We start from the raw sequence: 18,998 nt of genomic DNA, 5'->3' as shown, positions 1-18,998 counted from the left end.
GCAAGGCAGCAATGGGGACACAGATCTAGAGAACAGACTTATGGACACAGTAGGGAAGGAGAGGATTCAGAGACTAGCACTGAAGCACATGCAACCGCGTATAAAAGTACCAGGTTGGTGCAAAAGTAATTTTGGTTTTGCATTGTTGAACTTTTCCTTTTGATTTTGGAACACATTCTTAAATAAGTGTGGTTATGTTATTTAAAAAAGATGTCCTTAACTCATTGGGCCATTTTTTCTAGGTTATCAATGCATAATGTTATATGAATGATGTTACAAAGCCATGAACAATAAGCATGAGTCATCCCGAATCATACCGTGTATGACATTAAAGAATTATTCATGGGTGAGAGATCCATTGACGGTGGACCTCTGAGGTAACAGAGTATGAAAGTGCATGGATATAATTTTAAATTCCACACTGAAACTAATCTTGAAGAAACTATCATCTGTTGAATTTGACTAATGTGTAAAAAAAGGAATTCACAAGTATTTGAAAAATCCATTGAAATGCTTCTCCCTTTTCCAGCTACATGTCAACATGAGGCTGAATTTTCTTCATATGCCTCAACCAAAACAACATGTTGCAACACATTACAGAAGCTGATATGAAAATCCAGCTATCTTCTATCTAGTCAGACATCTAAGAGGTTTTCAAAAATGTACAACAATGTTGTTATTTTTCAGCTGGGGGGAACATAGTTATAGATATCATATCTATATAGTTGTAAATGTTTATGTTAACAAGTAATGAGTTATTGTTACTTTTAAGTGAATTATTAGTAAGTAAATAAATCTTGCTTTCTGTTTTAATTTTGAAGACAATAAATATCAATAGATGTAATCTACATAAAAGTCCTTTGAAAACTGCAATATTTTTTTAAGAATGTAAAGGAATTCGAAGACCAAAAAGTTTTAGAACCACCAGAGCATCTTTTAGGATGGATTTGGGTTCTGACAATAGAATGTCCAACTGACAGAAGCTCAATGGATAGAAAATATTATTCTCTGAAGAGTTTGAGCCAACTGTGAGAGTTAGAGGGAAGAGCCATCCACACAAGACTGTCCCCTCAACCTCTGATATCCACTGCAGACTTGAAGGGTTCCTAAAGCCACCCTTAGTTTCAATAATTCACTAGAAGAACTCACAAAACAGACTAAAGTATAATATTCACAATTTACAATAAAAGAAAGCATACAGGTGAAAATCAGCCAAGGCGGGTCCAGGAAGTGGAGATTTCAGACATCCTCTCCCCATGGAGTCAAGGACAGTGATAACTTCTCCTGGGCACTGTGTGAAAACACCTACATATTACTACTAACTAGGTGAAGCTCACCCAAGGCTCAGTGTCCAGAGTTTTTATCAGGACTCAATCACTCACTGCCCATGTGGCTGCTTTTCACTTTCCAACCATTTCAGAGATCAGGTTGATACATTTCATCTCTAGTCCACCCAGAGGAAGAGCTGATACCACGATCTTGACCCCAAACCCCCATTGTAAACCACATTACTATACAGCTAAAAAACCAAAGCCCCCAGACAAACAGAGACACTTAAAGCAAGCATGACAGGACTGGTTCAGCATGTCAGTGATTGTCTCAAGGACCCAGGGTCTGATGTTTACTCTACCATCATCAATGTGTTGGCTTTTTCTCATTCTGTCACTTGGCTGGTACATAGGAGCCCCAGTCAGGGGATTTTGTCCTCTCACAGCGCGTAAAGGGATCCAGGAACATGTGTGGGAGGTGTGGGAAGAGGAAAAACATCCCCAGAAGCCTCCTGGTAGTGGTGAGAATGATGCCCTTGGAGCTTCAGAGTGCACCTGAGAAAGTAACCTTCTGATACTTCCTATGCTTCTGATGTCATTTCCTGGGGAAGCAGGGGGGTGATGGTTGGCCTGGGATGATCATGACTCATCTCCCACTGAATTCATTGCACTCACAGCAAAATCAGTAATTCAAAGCAGGAAGGAGAATCGCTGTTATGCAGAAGAGTTTTTTTGAAGGTTAATATGCATACAAATCTCCCCGGGGACTTGGTTAAAATGCAGATTCTGATCCAATAGGTTTGGGATGGAGCCTAAGCTTCTACATTTCTTAAAAGCTTCCCCATAATTCTAACGCCAGTCTCTGGACTGCTCTTTTGGTAGCAAGGAATTAGGAGACAGTGCTTGCCACAGAGAGGCTGATGCAGGGATACAGTATGGCTCCCATATGAACAGATTTGTCCTTTGGACCACTACTCCTTGGATTAAACTAGACTGTAGAGTTATAGACGATAGAATTTCAGATCTGTCTATAATAGTCACTGCAAAGAAGGCTGAGTGCCAAAGAATCGCTGTTCTTGAATTCTAGTGCTGGAGGATTCTTGAGAGTCCCTTGGACAGCAAGATCAAACCAGTCAATCCTAAAGGGAATCAATCCTGAATATTCATGGGAAGGACTGTTGCTGAAGCTGAAGCTCCAATGCTTTGGCCACCCAGTGCAGAGTCAACTCATTGGAAAAGAACCTGATGCTGAGAAAGATTGAAGGCAAGAGAAGAGGGAGACAGGATGAGATGGTTAGATAGCATCACGGACTCAATGGATATGAATTTGAGTAAACTCCAGGGGATAATTAAGGACAGAGGACCCTGGTGTGCTACAGTCCACAAGGTCACAGAGAGTCAGACATGACTCAGCAACTGAACAACAACATAAATGTTATAGATAGAATTTAGAGGTATTTATGTACCAGGATGTTACACTCGCTCATTTAATCTTCCTAACAACTACATGAAGCAGATATTCTTTTGATCCTTATTGGTTGTCAGAAGAAATAAATATTGAAAAAGTTTTGGTAAATAATTCTCAGTGGCAAGACTTGAAACCAAATCTTTTGGTTTCAGATCCTAAATGTTATAATGCTAGAATATCAGCAGTCACTCTTATTGAATAGGTTTAAAAACAAATGGACATACCTGAGATTTCATAGTTAGTGACAGAGGTGATCCTTGATCTCTACCCCACTCCCATGGTCCTCCTTCTGTCCCCCCACAACCCCCATCTCTCATGCAATTTATCAGCCTAATTCTTACTATAACACACAATAGAATTCTAGTGTATTTTCCTTCTATTTGATATGAAGCATCTTTTTTCTAAACTGAGTATTCCATATATTTATCTTTTAAATACAGTTTGACTTCTTTCTATGCCTTCCCATCATGTTTCTGATCGTCGCAGAAATTATAATTCCTTTAAGGAAAATGTGTCCTAAGAAACTGAACACAAGTAAGTGCCCATGGCATGGGCTTTGGGTTTTTCAGTTGATTTGTCTTGTTCCCTTTTATTCATTTTATAATAATGGATAATAAAATTATCCATTTTATTCATTTGCTCATTTCTTCTTTCCACAAGTATATGTTGAATAGCCTCTGTGTGCCAAACATCATTTTAGATGTAGACAATATGGATACATCTTAAAACAGTTTTTAAAATCAGTAGAATAAAAAAATATTTTATTGAAAACTTTGTCACTGTATTGAGGATGGTTCCCCACCCTTTTAGACGTAGTCACCTTTTTCATAGACTTCATCCAGGGAATAACCTACAGGGAGGGCTATATCAACTATACCTTCAACAATCTTTCCCCAGACACTGATTCCTACAAAAACTAGGCAAAATGGAAAATAAAGGAAAGGGTGTAGTCTTTCTCAAGGGCATGACTATGTGTGAAGCTGTTTATTGCAGCATCCTTCTCTAAAAGCAACATATGTCAAAAATGACTAGTAGCTTATATGTCTAATGATAGAGAAATGCTTAAGTAAATGATGGTATATCACCTTGATTGGCTTTTATATTATAAAACAGTTACAAAGGATAATGATGAATTCTAACAGCACTATGAAAAATATTTAAGACAAGAAAAGTATGGCAGGTGGTTAAGATATATAATACTAGGTGGTAAGCATTATATTATTTTCTATATTGCTGCATGTTTGATGTAATTCAAAATGCAAACAGAGAAAAATTAACCAATGAACTGAAAAGCAGATGTGGTTTGCTAAAGCTTCATACTCTAGAGAATTCATCCTACCATTCCCATCCCCACTGGGACTATCTTAATTCCAGCCTTACTACATCTTGCCTAGGTTATTGTAACAGTTCCTTTACTCATCCATGTGTTCTATTTAAAAAATTGGCTAGGCTCTGGAGCTACAGAAATGGAAGACTTGTACCTGCCCCAAATTATGTAGACTAGGTTTTAGACATTGTTGCTTAATCTCCCAGCCTCTGACCTCTATCCTACCGCTAGGAATGATCTTTCTAAAATACTACTTTGATCATGTTTAGAATCCCTTACAGGTTAGCCACTGCCTGTGCGTAAAGTCCAAAGTCCTCTGTGCAATGTACACCACCCTTCTCATATGACTGCTGTTTGCTTTAGTTAAATCTGTTGCCTCTGTTCTCCATCCCAACCTAAGTACCACCTCCACTAAACCTCATGCCATTCAATGAGAGCAAAGGACCACCATCCGCTCACTCACACTTGCACTGCTCTTCATTTTCACTCAGAAGACTTCAGAGCCCTTACTCACCAGGTCAGCTATAATTCAGCCCCAGAATTCACCCCAAGGTGTCTTCTAGGATGTCTCCCTCTCTCCAGACTGGGTCAGCTGTCCCTCTCCCCCAGTATCCTTCTCATTAGTAAACCAATACTAACCAATGTCATTGTGATTATTATTCTGTACTTCATTTATCTACTAATTAATGATCATCTTTGGGACAAGGACAGTATGCCTCATTTCAGACAGTGTAGTGACTACACAGGGATTTTGGAATCATAAAGCTTAGGTTTGTATCCCAACCATCTGGTTACTCTAAGATAACTGAGTTACTGTGTGTGATTAAATAAGATAATATAGGTACAACATATAGGGATCACTCAAATCATTTAAGCTATTATTCTTTCTATTGCTTTTTAATCCTTCTTCTGTCTCCATGGTAAATAACAAATACTCAATGAGTAATTGATGAATGAAAACATGAATGAAATAAATAGGTACATCCTAATTTAGGGATGATTGCTTTTGATCTGGACATTCTTGCTGCTGCCTTTGTCCTTTGAAAAATACCTGGAAAGGGCATCCTAAAGAGAAGGATTCATTGAAAAGGAAAAGATTCTAAGAGAGGAGAATGATCAAGGGAAAGAGATATTGGGTGCAGATTCACAAGCTGGGGCAAGAAGGAAAAGAAAAAAAATGGAAGAGGATAATTGGAAGGTAATTTAGACTTCTAAAACTCGCTAATTATAATGTTGCCATTTCCTACTTGCAGTAGAAACTTGTGGAATTATCTGTACAGCACTGCCCTCTCTGCCCCTTTCTTCTTCCAGGAAATGTCTGTCTCTAATCTCTGACCAAATTGATTGGTTTGAGATGGGTTCCTGACCCAGGCTGAGTCAATGAGCCCTGCGTTGTAGCATATAAAACCCATGACTATGTGGGTCACTGTATTCATGCAGACTGGAGACGCATAGGCTGCCATTCTGGGAGGACAGAGAGAAGAATCAGATAACCCTGACATTCAAGGAATTGTTTCTCATTGTTTCAGAGGCTCATGTTCCCATGAACCCTGTCATTCAGTCAGTCCATGAAATAAGCAAGCCTGAATCCTTCCACTGACTTCTTTTTGCTTACACTGGTTGAGTTTGGATTTCTATCACATGCACTCAAAAAACTAATAACTAAATTTTGTCTATTTGGGTTTGTTTATGCCTGCATATATATTCTGTTCTACTCACTCTAAACTACTCTGCATACCCTTAGAAAAATAACTCATGCATTTTCATGTGCCTTTGCCCTTTTCTAAACGGCTATTTCAGTTCAGAATTATTTTTCTATGAAGATCCTTTCTTTCCCCGAGGCTGAAGTCCAATACCACCTACTGAACTAAACCTTCCTTATCACACTTCTCATAGCACACATCCCTTTGTGCTGCAGGCAAAGGATTCCATTCTCACCCCAAGAGGAACAGATACAGCAGTGGGGTTGGCCAGGTGCCGTGTGATGCACACACTTAAACAGAACAAAGAAGTATATACCAAGTACCAAACAGGAAAAAAAAAAAAAATCCCAAAGACCGTTGCCCAGCACAGGTTCCAAGGACTCTGTATCTCTGTAAGGAAATGATCTAGACTCAAGGCCTATTCTCCTGTAACCACCATTGTTGTTGTTCAGCCACTCAGTTGTGTCCAACTCTTTGTGACCCCATGGACTGCAGCATTCCAGGTTTCCCCATCCTTTTTTGCTCCAACTCATGTCCACTGAGTCAGTGAAGCCATCCAACCATCTCATCCTCTGTTCCCCACCCTCCTTCTCCTCCTGCCCTCAATCTGTGACCATGCAGGGTCTGAAAAGACTGCGTGTCTGCACCTGCCTTTTCCAACACGAATTCTATGGCTTAAGACATGATATTCATAGGAAGCAATCCCACAGCAGCCATGGAATAAAACCAGCCTCTGGGCTGTACATTCTAAGTGGAACTTTTTGTACAGGACAGTAGAGGCTTTTAATTCTTTTTTCAAAAGCACCTACCTTTATGGACTTCTACTCTTTTTGTAATTACCTCTCTTTTTCTGGCAAACCTTGATAACTTAATATAGTGGTGCTCAGAAGAGCCACAAAAATTATTATTAAAATTGATTAACTGCAGTCATTTCCCACATCCCAGGGAAAATTAAGTTTATAGATATCATCTTTTCCATTTTGAGTATTTCCTCCACAACTTTGACTGGAACCTTCAGTACATGGTCTCATTGGTCACTACTAGAGTATAGTTTACTGTGATGTCTGATTTAGTGCAGACATATTTATTTTGTAATATAAACTTGATTACCTCATGGAGTTCTTTAAAAATCCCATTACTTTTGGTGGCTGTGCCAACTGAAATTGTTCGAAACACAATCCTAGTGGAGCCTATTTTAGCTGTTGTTCATTTCATTTAACTTTCTAAATATTTGTATGTTTTACAGGAATTTCCCCAGTGCTAAGGGAGAATCAAAGTGGTGGAAAAATTATAATCTGGAAGATTTCTCTTCTCCAATACTTTGGCCACCTGATGCGAAGAGCCAACTCATTGGGAAAGACTCTGATGCTGGGAAAGATTGAAGGCAAAAGGAGAAAGGGACAGCAGAGGGCTGAGGTAGTTAGATAGCATTACCAACTCAATGGACATGAGTTTTAGCAAACTCCACGAGATAGTGGAGGACAGAGGAGCCTGGTGGGCTACAGTCCCCGGGGTCACAAAGAGTTGGATCCGACTTAAGTACTGAATAACAACGATTTCTCTGCAAGTCTTCTGACTTTAAATCCTCTTCTGTTTCCTCCAGTTGCCTCTAGCAGGAGCTTGAGAGAAAGATTTAGAAAGGAACTGGCCTTCTTTCAAAGCAACTCCATCACCTTCCACAGTCACATAAATCTCTGCTCCTTATTGGGATGGCCTTATTCACAACCAGGTAATCGTTGGACATGATGATGGCATAATACAGTGCAAATTGAAGGGAGTGATTCTGCAGAAACAACTTACTCTAAGAGAAGAACAGATTTCTTTTCAAGGGGGTAAGAAGCTTTGTATCTTAAGAAGTCACATCAGGTCACATGGGAATGATACACTTTAGGACCAGAGAAGTCAGAGGCATATGCAAGGCAGGAATTGTCCAACTGAATGAGCTGAGTGGACTAGGTATTCCACATTCCGTAAGAGAGCAAGACCACCGCTGGTGTATCCAGGGAATTGGGGGCACAAACAAGGAAACAAGTGGACTCTCCTTAGCAAATGCTGTAAATGCTTCAGTAATTTGAGCTCTGAAAGTGTCCGGCAAACTTTCCACTATAGCCAGTGCCCTTTCTTCAAGTCAAATCCCAGGGAGTGATCCAACCAGAGCTATTCTACTTGAATCAAGAGGTGATGACCTGAAGTTCCTGTTCTGGTTTATTTTATGTTGTCAACATGACTAGTGTGTCAACCTTACCACAGCGTGTCAGATATTTCATTAAACATTATTTCTGTGTGTGTCTGCAATGGTATTTCTGGATGATATTAGCAATGGAGTCAGTAGACAAAAGTAGAGTAAAGCAAATTGTTCTCTCCCATATGGGTGTACTTCATCTATTGAAGCCCTGAATAGAACAAAAAAGGTGAAGTAGGAGAGGATTCTTTCTCTTTGTGCCTGACGATCTTTAAGCTGAGACATAGGTCTTCTCCTGTCTTTATACTGAGACTCAGACTGGAACTTAGACCATCAGATCTCTTGGTTCTCAAATGTTTAGTCTCAGACTGGAAGTATACTCCAGCTTGGTGACTGAATATTTTGGAATCTCTCAGCCTCCATCATCACGTGAGCTGATTCCTTATAATCAATCACTTATCACTTGGTTCTATTTCCCTGGAGAACCTAGACTAATATATCCCCCTAATCTCCCTCCCCATTTCCTGCCCTACTCAACCTCCCCAGGAGCTAGTTATGAGTGTATTCAGGCAGATTTCTGCGTGGAAGCTCTAGCCAAAGAAATGTGATAAATTCCTAGAATATATACCAGTCCTTCATGTCAAAGCAGCCTCTGGCATGAGGATTACACTACGATTTACTGAACTTGGTTCATCTATCTTCCTGGATTGCCTTTGACTGCCTGTCAACCCTGAAAATTATTTACCTCCCCAGAGTTTAGACTAATCCCTAGTTTTCTCCCTTTCATTGCTGCACTGCTTATTCACCTGTCACATGGCAACTATATTTCTTTTAGCTTCAGGGAGTCTACTTGCTTTGAACCTACTGGGCAGATTATAGGGTCTGCATATCTTAATTTCTGGGAATTCCACAGCCTCCTTTTAGCCATTGGAGAAATCTGGTCAACAGCTTTTCAATTTGGTCTGTCTTTCATGTTTCTTTAAATCTGAACCTATCACTATATAAACATAAGGAGAGAAGTCATGGGTTCACAGCATAATTTTCCCAGTATTGCTCTCCAAGGGAGAATCCAGGTGGTCACCATAAAGTCCAGAAATCAGGGGTGTAGAAGGAGAGTTTCCAGTTCTTGGTGATATTGGGGGATAGGAGGTGAGGGTTGGGCCCTTTGGTCAAACCAGAACCCTGTTCATCAGTCTTGACCCTCCTTACCTCTGGCGCCCAGGTCAAGCCATCATAAGATGCTGTCAGTTCCACCAACTCAATATCTCTCCAACTCCCCAACTTTTCTCTTTCCAGTGTTACTGTAGGGAAGTCACACCTCACTTGAGGATTAGGATCTAAACAGTTGAGGCTTGATGTAAGTCATGTAGAGTTAGGATTACTTTGGATAATTGCTCAGGAAGACACCCCCATGAAGAAAGACATACTGCCTCTCAGCAAATTCAGCACAGTTCATTTTGTCTCTACTGTTGAAGCAAATGATTGTTTCTTCAGTTGAGCAGTAGATGAAGACATTGATTTGTATTTAGGGGCTGCGTTGGGTGAACACACGTACATATATGAACACCAGAATGGCATTTAACTTGATGAGCTGTCTGGGCTTTCTCTGGGGGGTACGTACTCCTTCTACGGAATGGATGAGTAGGACTGCTACTATTTCTCTTTTTAAAATGCTATTTCTCAAGACTTCCCTGGTGATCCAGTGGGTAAGAATCCACAGGACTTGGGTTTGATCACTGGTTCGGGAACTAAGATCCCATATGTTGCAATCCCATGCACTGCAACTCCTGCGCCTGCCGGAGCCTGCCGGCAAATGAACTGGTCAAGAACGCAATCACCAGAGTACCTAGGAGAAATAAGACTCAGAAAGAAGACTCAGAAAGAGAAAGATGGGGTTGAGAGGGGCGGAGTCATGCGCCCACACACTCCAGCATGCTGCAAGTGAGAACCTACACAGCCAAATAAATAGATACTCTTTTTTCAAAAAAAAGTGCTATTTCTCTGTGTCTGATTTTTTTCTCCAATTCCCTCCTCTCACTTTGTCACTTCAGGCATATCATTGAACTCCATTGAACACATGACAGAACTGAACAGTGTTTATTTTAAGGCACCCACATCTCTTCTCTGAATGACAATGAAAGTCTCCTAAATAGACTCTCATCCTCCAGTAGTAATTTTCCTCAAAACGTTCACCACGTTGTAGTCAAAGTGATACTCAAAAGCACAGATGTGACCATGACTCACGCTTACTTCGCTGCATAAAATCTTTTGACTGCGTCTCAGTGTTCTCAGAATGAACATGACCTCTCAGGCATGACATCAGAGCCCATTACTATCTTCTCCCTGTTCTTTGCAAGTCTCTTCTCTCAGCACCCTTCCACCTATCCTGCTGCTGCTTCCAATGAAATTGAACTACCTGCACTTGTAAAAGGGTAATACTTCCCCTTACCTCTGGGCCTTTGCAAATGCCCTCTGTCTCTACCTTTAACTAACTAACTTCTTCTCATCCTGAAGATCTCAATTTAGACAACATCTCCCCTGGAATCTTTTTACATACCTATACTACTGCCATATCTCCTACTGGCTAAGCTCTTCATGCTTCTTTCTCTCTCTCTCTCTCTTTTTGTATTTTTGGCCGCACTGTGTGGCATGTGGAACTTCCCCAACCTGGAGAGCCAGGGACCAAACCCATGCCCCCTGCAGTGGAAGCTCAAAGTCCTAATCACTGAGCCACCGGGGAAGTTTCTAACCCATGGTTGGCCACTCAAGGTCCCCAGCAAAAACAATCACTTCATATTTTTAATACTCTAAGGAAAGTGAGAGATTTAGAAACTGCTTTGTTCCACGGTGCCATGTTGCTGATGTGCTTTCCTGTAATGCCAGCTCATTTAGAACTCAACAACAATAATTATTTTAATTACAACAGCAATAAAAACAATGATGTTTGCGGTATACATACCAGGCCTCTTTTAAGATATCTACATTGGTATGCAATAAATATACTCATTTATACATATGCATGTGTCTATATGGGAAAAGGAAATGGCAAACCACTCCAGAATTCTTACCTGGAGAATCCCATGGACAGTGGAGACTGGCAGGCTACAGTCCATGGGGTTGCAAGAGTCGGACCGAACTTAGCAACTAAACCACCACCACCACGTGTCTATATATTTTATACATTAAATCTCTCTGTATTTACTCTTTTAATATGCACAGAATTGCAATTATCTTCTCATCTAACAGATGGGGAACCTGGGTCACAGTTGATGAATTAACTTGCCTGGTGGAGACAGAGAATACACAAACTGCTTTTCAGTAAATCCAACACAGTCAGTCTTCCTTCCAGTGTTGGAAGAAACTGAAAAAATCAGGATGTTCGCCCAGGATGTCTGGTTCAAGAACATGCTCCAGCAATGTGAACTTGGCATCTCTCATTTGTTTGAACTAAATTCTAGTAGAGATTTCAATTTGCCATTCGTTCCAATTGATGGTTACCACCTACCCTGCTCAGTGGAAGTCCATGCTGCCTTGAAAAGAGAAAATATTGGGGGGAAAAAAGCTTTAACCTTAAAAGACTTATTATACAAGCACAAATAAATTGCTCCCCCCACACCCCCATCCCAGTCACCATTGTGTTTACAGTAACCAGGGGCCCTTTTTACCCCAACAGTCTCTCTTTTAAAAAATTGTTGAATTCCACCCACGAACCATGCTGAACATTTCCCTGGACTCCCCTGGTCCAGGCATTATGCTATTTGTATTCATTAAAACTGATTAAGGTTTTCCTCATATTTATCACCGGTTTGACTTCCATAGCTGAGGCTTACTCTGCTATCAGCAGGATTCCTCTTTTCCTTTGGAAATTTTCAAAGTGAAAATACAAGAACACAAATGAATTCTGGCAGCCAGAAGTCCTTAATTTAGTGTGTGGGTTCCAGTGAGAGGAGAGGAGATATATTTTAGGATAAAACAATTAGATAACCCTGAATTAAACCTATGGTATACTCATCACATTCTTTTCTTGGATTCATGTGCAATGTAAATGCATTTGACGTGATCCAATTATATCTTAAGTTCCTGGTTGCCAACGCTAATCGAATAACAGAAGTGTAATACACCAGTCATATTTACAAAAGTTGTGTAGAGCTATTAAGCCCAGAAAGGGCATCTTACCTCTAATTGTGCATTATGAGCCATGTGGCCCCTACAAATCATAAGGAGTAATCATTAAAATGTTAAAACACAATTATGAGTTCAACAAAAGGTAGGGAGTCTCCATTACATTTTATTAATATTGAAGGAGCAAGAAGACCATGAATGGACACAGGTCATAGCATCTTTTTTTTCTGGTCTGTTGTGTGATTCCAACCTCAGGACCCTTACTTACTCTGATTACCAAATACCTATCTGAACAGTTTCACTACAAAGAAAGGCATCCTTCTTGGGATTTTTCTGCTAGAGTAACTAGAAGACTCCAATTTAAGAAGAATATTATGTGTATATTCAGGGCCTTTCAATTTCACATCTCAGCAAACTGCCCACTTTGGCTGGAAACAATGTTTGCCGCCTGAAGTTTGAGACGTGCTTGCCCTTTGCAGGGACACAGGGTTGCTATTAGGGCTTCCTTGATGGCTCAGACAGTAAAGAATCCACCTGCAACGCGGGAGACCCAGGTTCAATCCCTGGGTCAGGAGGATCCCCTGGAGAAGGGAATGACAATTCACTTCAGTATTCTTGCCTGAGAATTCCATGAACAGAGCTACAGTCCATGGGGTCACAAAGAGTCAGACATGACTGAGCAACTAACATTTTCACTTTTTTTTTCATGGTTGTTACTAATATTTATAAGGATGTCTTGCAGGCTGTTTCTCTTCAGCACTCTGCCACCAAACATGCCTCAAGAGAAAGAGAAATCTGACAGCAAGCTGTCACTTTCCGGAGTCCATCTAATGCTTTGCGTGGGTTTGTGTATAAAGACAGACACAGGCACTGTGTTGCTTTTCTCAGAAGTGCATTCTTCCTTTAGCTTGTACTTCTTCACTAGAGGGAACTTTCTTTTTCTTCCGATGATGCTTCCTGAATGACTTAGATTCAAACAACATGAAGCTCTATAATTTGGAAATAAATCCTGCCCATCTTTCAGACTTGGCAGTAATCTTACCTTTCTGTCCCTTAAGCACCTGGCTATTAAAAATTCTCGTTAATCTGATACTGTCCCTCCTCTGTTAGAACCTTATTCACTTTTCAGGTGTTTGTATCTTATCTTTCCAACTAGACCATGAACTCCTTGAAGGTAAGGACTGGTGTGTTTTGCATCCCCACAGTGCCTAACCTCAGCACCTAACACATCACAGGCCCCTGGTTATGACCTTTGATGAATGAATTTGCTAGGAATTAATTAGTCAGGAAGAGCTACTGGCTGAACACAAATGTAAGCTCCAACTTGGAGCCACCGTGTCTTAGATTAGGGCTTCTTACACTTGACTCTGCACATCGCTCACCTGGCGATTCTGTTAGAAAGTAACTTCTGATTCCTCGGACTGTGATAGTGCCTGAGATTCTGTGTTTAGCAGGGAATGCCAGTGCTGTTGTTTTGAGGATCTCACTTTGAGTAGCAAGATCTTAGACATGAAAATTAGGCATGAATAAATCATTTAGAAACCACTTCTTTGCTTTCTATGCTTTTTTAGAGGCACACATGGATCACATTTCTGGTTGATGTGAAGCTATGCCACTTAGAGACTTTTAGAAATATTCAATAACCAATAAAAGGTCTTCTGTACAATAATAATAGCTAGTGTGGGTATTCACCAAGGTATAATTTGCATCTGTTCCCCTTTATTTCTCATTCATTTGTTCTGAGCAGGTAGTCAAGCTCATTCAAATTCTTTGCTTCTGAGACTTTGAGAAGCAGAGGGTGGGAGAGTCAGGGCTGCTGAAGGCAACCCTTCCTCCTGTCTCTTTTGAAATCTGAGTGATTGAAAAGATCTTTGGGGAGAGGGAAGGGAGGAAGAAGTCTGGATGATTGATAAGACCTCTGGGGACGGGGAGGGAAGGAAGAAAGAAAAACAAGAAGAAACTTGTCCCCAGGCTTGAGAAAAAGAGGGAAAACATACCCGTAAATTTAAGAACTACCTGGGAAATGTGACAGAATAGCTACAAGTGGCACCAAGGGGCAAGACACCACGTGTGGGGCTCCCACTCAGCCAACAGCCTGCACTGTGGGATGCCTGGAAGCCACAGTTTTCTGGGATTACTTGGGCTCTGAAAATGGGCATCTCAGTAACAGCCAGAGTGAATTAATGCCTGGAAGGGCCTCCAAAGCTTTGGAACTGCACAACGGCACCATCACACAAAAACACCGAATTCAATAATTGGCTAAAAATGTCAAAAAGGAAAAATAAATAAAAGGAAGAGGATCATAATAATGTTTGGGACTACATGACTTAGTCTCAAATGGTAAACAAATGGGTAAACACATTTCTTGTTAACCTAGCAGATGGAGTTAGGAACTGGGTTTAATTTGATCTTCAAGAAATAAATCAGGGAGATGTTTTTCCTTTAACCAAGTGTGTAAATCAAAATTCATCCTTGATGAAACATCTATTGAGTGATGATTTAAAGATGAGAGGAAATCATGTCACCTCACCATGCCCCCCACCCCCAACAAACACAAACCTTCCTCAGTCAACTTTTAACTCTCCAAAGTCTTCTTATTTCATTTAGAATAAAATCTGGATTCTTTTCCATGAACTACAATGCTCTGTGCTCTACATTTGCACCATCCAGGCTGGGCGCCATGGCCATATTCAGCAACTGAGCACTTTGAAATGTGGTTGGTCTAAAATGGGATGTGCTGTAAGTGGAAAATGCCCAGCAGGTTTCAAAGAGGAAGCAAGGAAAGAAGGAAGGAAGGAGGGAGGGAGGAAGGAGAATATATTCATACATTTCTGGATAATATCTTCTATAGTGATTATGTGTTGCAATGATGTGTTGGATATATTGGGTTAATTTCACCTGTTTCTTTTTTAATTTTTAAAAATGTAGCTGCTAGAAAACATAACATTGTATATATAGCTCACATTTTACTTCTGTTGTATCCCACTCTTCTTCAAGCCCCGCACTCCCTAGACCTCACCTCCCACTTCTCACTCCTTGGTTTCCCTGCAGGCATCTCCCAGCAGAGACAGGGCAGGTGTGGTTAGCTGTGTCTAGAAGCTGTTCCCCACAGATTCCTGCCTGGCTTTCTCATTTTATTCAGCTAAACCTCTGCTCAGAAGTCATCTCTTCAGGGAGACGTTTCCTTACCATTCCATCTAAGCCAACTCATATCCTTCTCAATGTCCTGGACCTGCTCTGCTTTCTGCACACAGCCTTATAAACATTACCACTTGTTTCCTGTCTCAACCCACTAGGATGCGGATGTCAGTTTGCTTCACCAACATATCTGCAGTTACTAGGAAACTGCCTGGTGTGTGGTGGGTACATGATAAATATTTCCTCAGCGATTACATTAAGTAGTGATTCAGTGAGCCCTTGCAATAGACTAGTCATTTTGCACACAGCATTAAATGCTTTTATTGTACTTAATTATCACAGTCTGACCATCTTGTTGTTCACTCACTGAGTTGTATCAGACTCTTTGCCACCCCATGGACCTCCAGTACCCCAGGCTTCCCTGTCTTTCACTATCTTCCAGAGTTTGCTCAAACTCGTGTCCATTGAGTGGATGATGCCACCCAATCATCTCATCCTCTGTCTCCCCCTTCTCCTCCTGCCGACAATCTTTCCCAGCATCAGGGTCTTGTCTAATGAGTCTGCTCTTTGCATCAGGTGGCCAAAGTATTAGAGCTTCAGCATCAGTTCTTCCAATGAATATTCAGGGTTGCTTTCCTTTAGGATTGACTGGTTTGATCTCCTTGTTGTCCAGGAGACTCTCAAGAATCTTCTCCAGTATCTGAGCTTGAAAACATCAATTCTTCAGCACTCAGCCTTCTTTACGGTCCAACTCTCACATCTGTACACGACTACTGGAAAAACCATAGCTTTGACTATACCAACCTCTGTTAGCAAAGTGATGTCTCTGCTTTTTAATATGCTGTATAGGTTTGCCATAGCTTTTCTTCCATGGAGCAACTGTCTAACCATAAGTAAATACCATTTAAATCCTAATTTTATGAACAGAAAAACAGGCTTAGCAAAGTTAATAAAAATAGTTTAGTGTGTCCCAAACACTTTACATGGACTTGTTTCTTAAGTCCTGAGAGGTGGGCACTATTATTTTCTATTGTTATAGGAGGGAATCGAGGCATGGTTGGATAAGTAACTTGCCTGAGGTTATGTAATCAGCATGTGGCAGGACTGAGAGATAAAGCCAGGCAGATCTCCCCTCAAAACCCAAGCTCTCCTGCTCCAGGCCAAGTTCACACATCAGTGAATGCAAAGCATGTCTGACTAGCCTCCTACTCTCTACCCTGGACACAGACATGATGTAACCTAGCAGGACTCCATGGGGTCTTCCCCAGGGCAGACCCCTCTACCATATCCTCTGCTTTAGCTCCTCTCTGAAGTACCTAGATAACAGTATTTGATGCAGATTTCTTGAGTTGTTTTGCAAATATGAACACCCCCTACTTAATGACCATGAACACATAGCCCCTGTAGCACAGGCCTCCTGGAGCCTAAGGACTAATAAAGTTCATCCCTGTGACACCACTCTCTTCCCTCATCAGTCAGTCAGTTCAGTCACTCAGTCGTGCCCAACTCTTTGTGAACCTATGGACTGCAGCACACCAGGCTTCCCTGTCCATCACCAACTCCCGGAGCTTGCTCAAACACATGTCCATTGAGTCGGTCATGCCATCCAACCGTCTCATCCTCTGTCCTCCCTTTCTCCTCTCACCTTCAATCTTTCCCAGCATCAGGGTCTTTTCCAATGAGTCAGTTCTTTGCATCAGGTGGCCAAAGTACTAGAGTTTCAGCTTCAGCATCAGTTCTTCCAATGAACATTCAGGACTGATCTCCTTTAGCATTGATTGGTTTGATCTCCTTGCAGTCCAAGGGACTCTCATGAGTCTTCTCCAACACCACAGTTCAAAAGCATCAGTTCTTCAGCACTCAGCTTTCTTTATAGTCCAAACTCTCACATCCATATATGACTACTGGAAAAACCATGGCTTTGACTAGATAGACCTTTGTTGGCAATGTCTTTGTTTTTGAATATGCTATCTATGTTGGTCATAGCTTTTCTTCCAAGGAGCAAGCGTCTTGTAAGTTCATGGCTGCAGTCACCATCTGCAGTGATTTTGGAGCCCAAGAAAATAAAGTCTGTCACTGTTTCCATTGTTTCTCCATCTATTTGCCATGAAGTGATGAGACCAGATGCCATGATCTTAGTTTTTTAGAGAATTGTGCATGATCTGATCATGCACCCAGAAACACCCCCTCCCTCACCTGGCTTTTAAAAATGCTTTGCCAAAACCTCTCTGAGAGCTCAAGGCTTTTTGAATGGCCGTGTCATATCCTTGCATGGCCTTGCAATAACCTTTCTCTGCTCCAAACTCTGATGTTTCAGTTTGTTTGGCCTCACTTTGCACCAGGCACACAAAACTTTCATTAACAATGATCACCTTCTGACACTTCTACCGATGCTTGCCGCTTCTTAAGTTCTCTTTCTATTGTCCAAATTCTCTATCTAAAAAACTGAAGATCTAATTGAAAGAAAGCATGACTGTGTTAGTCGCTCAGGCATGTCCAACTCTTTGAGACCCCATGGACTATAGCCTGCCAGGTTCCTCTGTCCATGGGGTTTTCCAGGCAAGAACACTGGAATGGGTTGCTGGTCCCTTCTCCAGGGGATCTTCCTGACCCAGGGATGAAACAGGGGTCTCCTGCATTGCAGGGAGATTCTTTATAGTCTGAGCCACCAAGGAAGTTCAAAGACCTGGTTAGGCTCCTCAAAACTTAAATATGCTTCCCTGTACTTCTCTTTCTGTGAGTACCACTAATTTGCCTAATTTTCCAGTCCTAAAACCTCACAGGCACTTGTGGCTTATTTCTCTCACTTGTTGCTCCTCCTTAGATCATTTACTCTTCCCAATGTTTTGCTTTTCCGTCTTTCTTTCAATCCTTACTGCCACCCACTGGGTTCAAGATTTTGTCAATGCAGATCTGGGCTTTGGGTAAAAACGTGTTAATTTTTCTGCTTACCATCACTCTCTCCTCTTTAAACTCGTACTGATGAATGATGGAAATGTGATGGAAATGAGTGATGGAAATTAAAATTAAAGGATTTCCATCCGTTGCTGTCTTTTTAAAAGTTTTGAGTGTGTTCCTACTGCCTGAAGGATAAAGTCCTTTGAAGTTCATCCATTCAATGTCATTCAATGTCATCCCCAGTTAGGGCTAACTGGTTTTTCAAACCTTATCTCCCACCACCACCCTATCTGACCTTCTTCTGCAATCTGGCTGCTTTATTCTCTATCAGAAAAGCATCCTTTGTATCTACCCACCTTTGCACTATTACTCTTGGCATCTTCTACCAACATACATTTCACATTCTTTAATACGTTCTAACTCGTATCAAACTCTTCTATACAGCTTTCTCTGGGCATCTCAGTTTGAAATGTCATCCCTTCCTTAAGCTCCTTTACCAAATAATGTTTGTCTAATTTACTCATGAAATTTCTCCGATTAAACTTAGATTCTTTACATTGAAGTTTTAATTCCTGTTCCATTGTCAAGCATCTCATGCCATGTGTCCAGTAAATGTTCCAATAAAAATAATTTTTGGATTATCTATGTCAATAGGGAGCATTCAATATCAGGAGAATTTCAGAATGAAAGATCATATTTAAGTTTGAGAAACTGGCTTTTTTTTTTTTTTTTTTTTTAACCTCAGAGATGCTTTGATTTTGTGTGATGGTTTATTCATGAGATGTTCCCTTTCTCCCTATCTCCTTCTGTAACAAGATTGGAATCAGAGCGATCTTATTAATAAATTGTTTTTTTCTCCACTCTAATAAAACTGAAAAAAAGTTGGTGGATT

This window comes from Cervus canadensis, chromosome 24 (assembly GCF_019320065.1).
Source record: "Cervus canadensis isolate Bull #8, Minnesota chromosome 24, ASM1932006v1, whole genome shotgun sequence".
Classification (NCBI taxonomy): Eukaryota; Metazoa; Chordata; class Mammalia; order Artiodactyla; family Cervidae; genus Cervus; species Cervus canadensis.
This window is presented reverse-complemented; position numbering follows the sequence as displayed.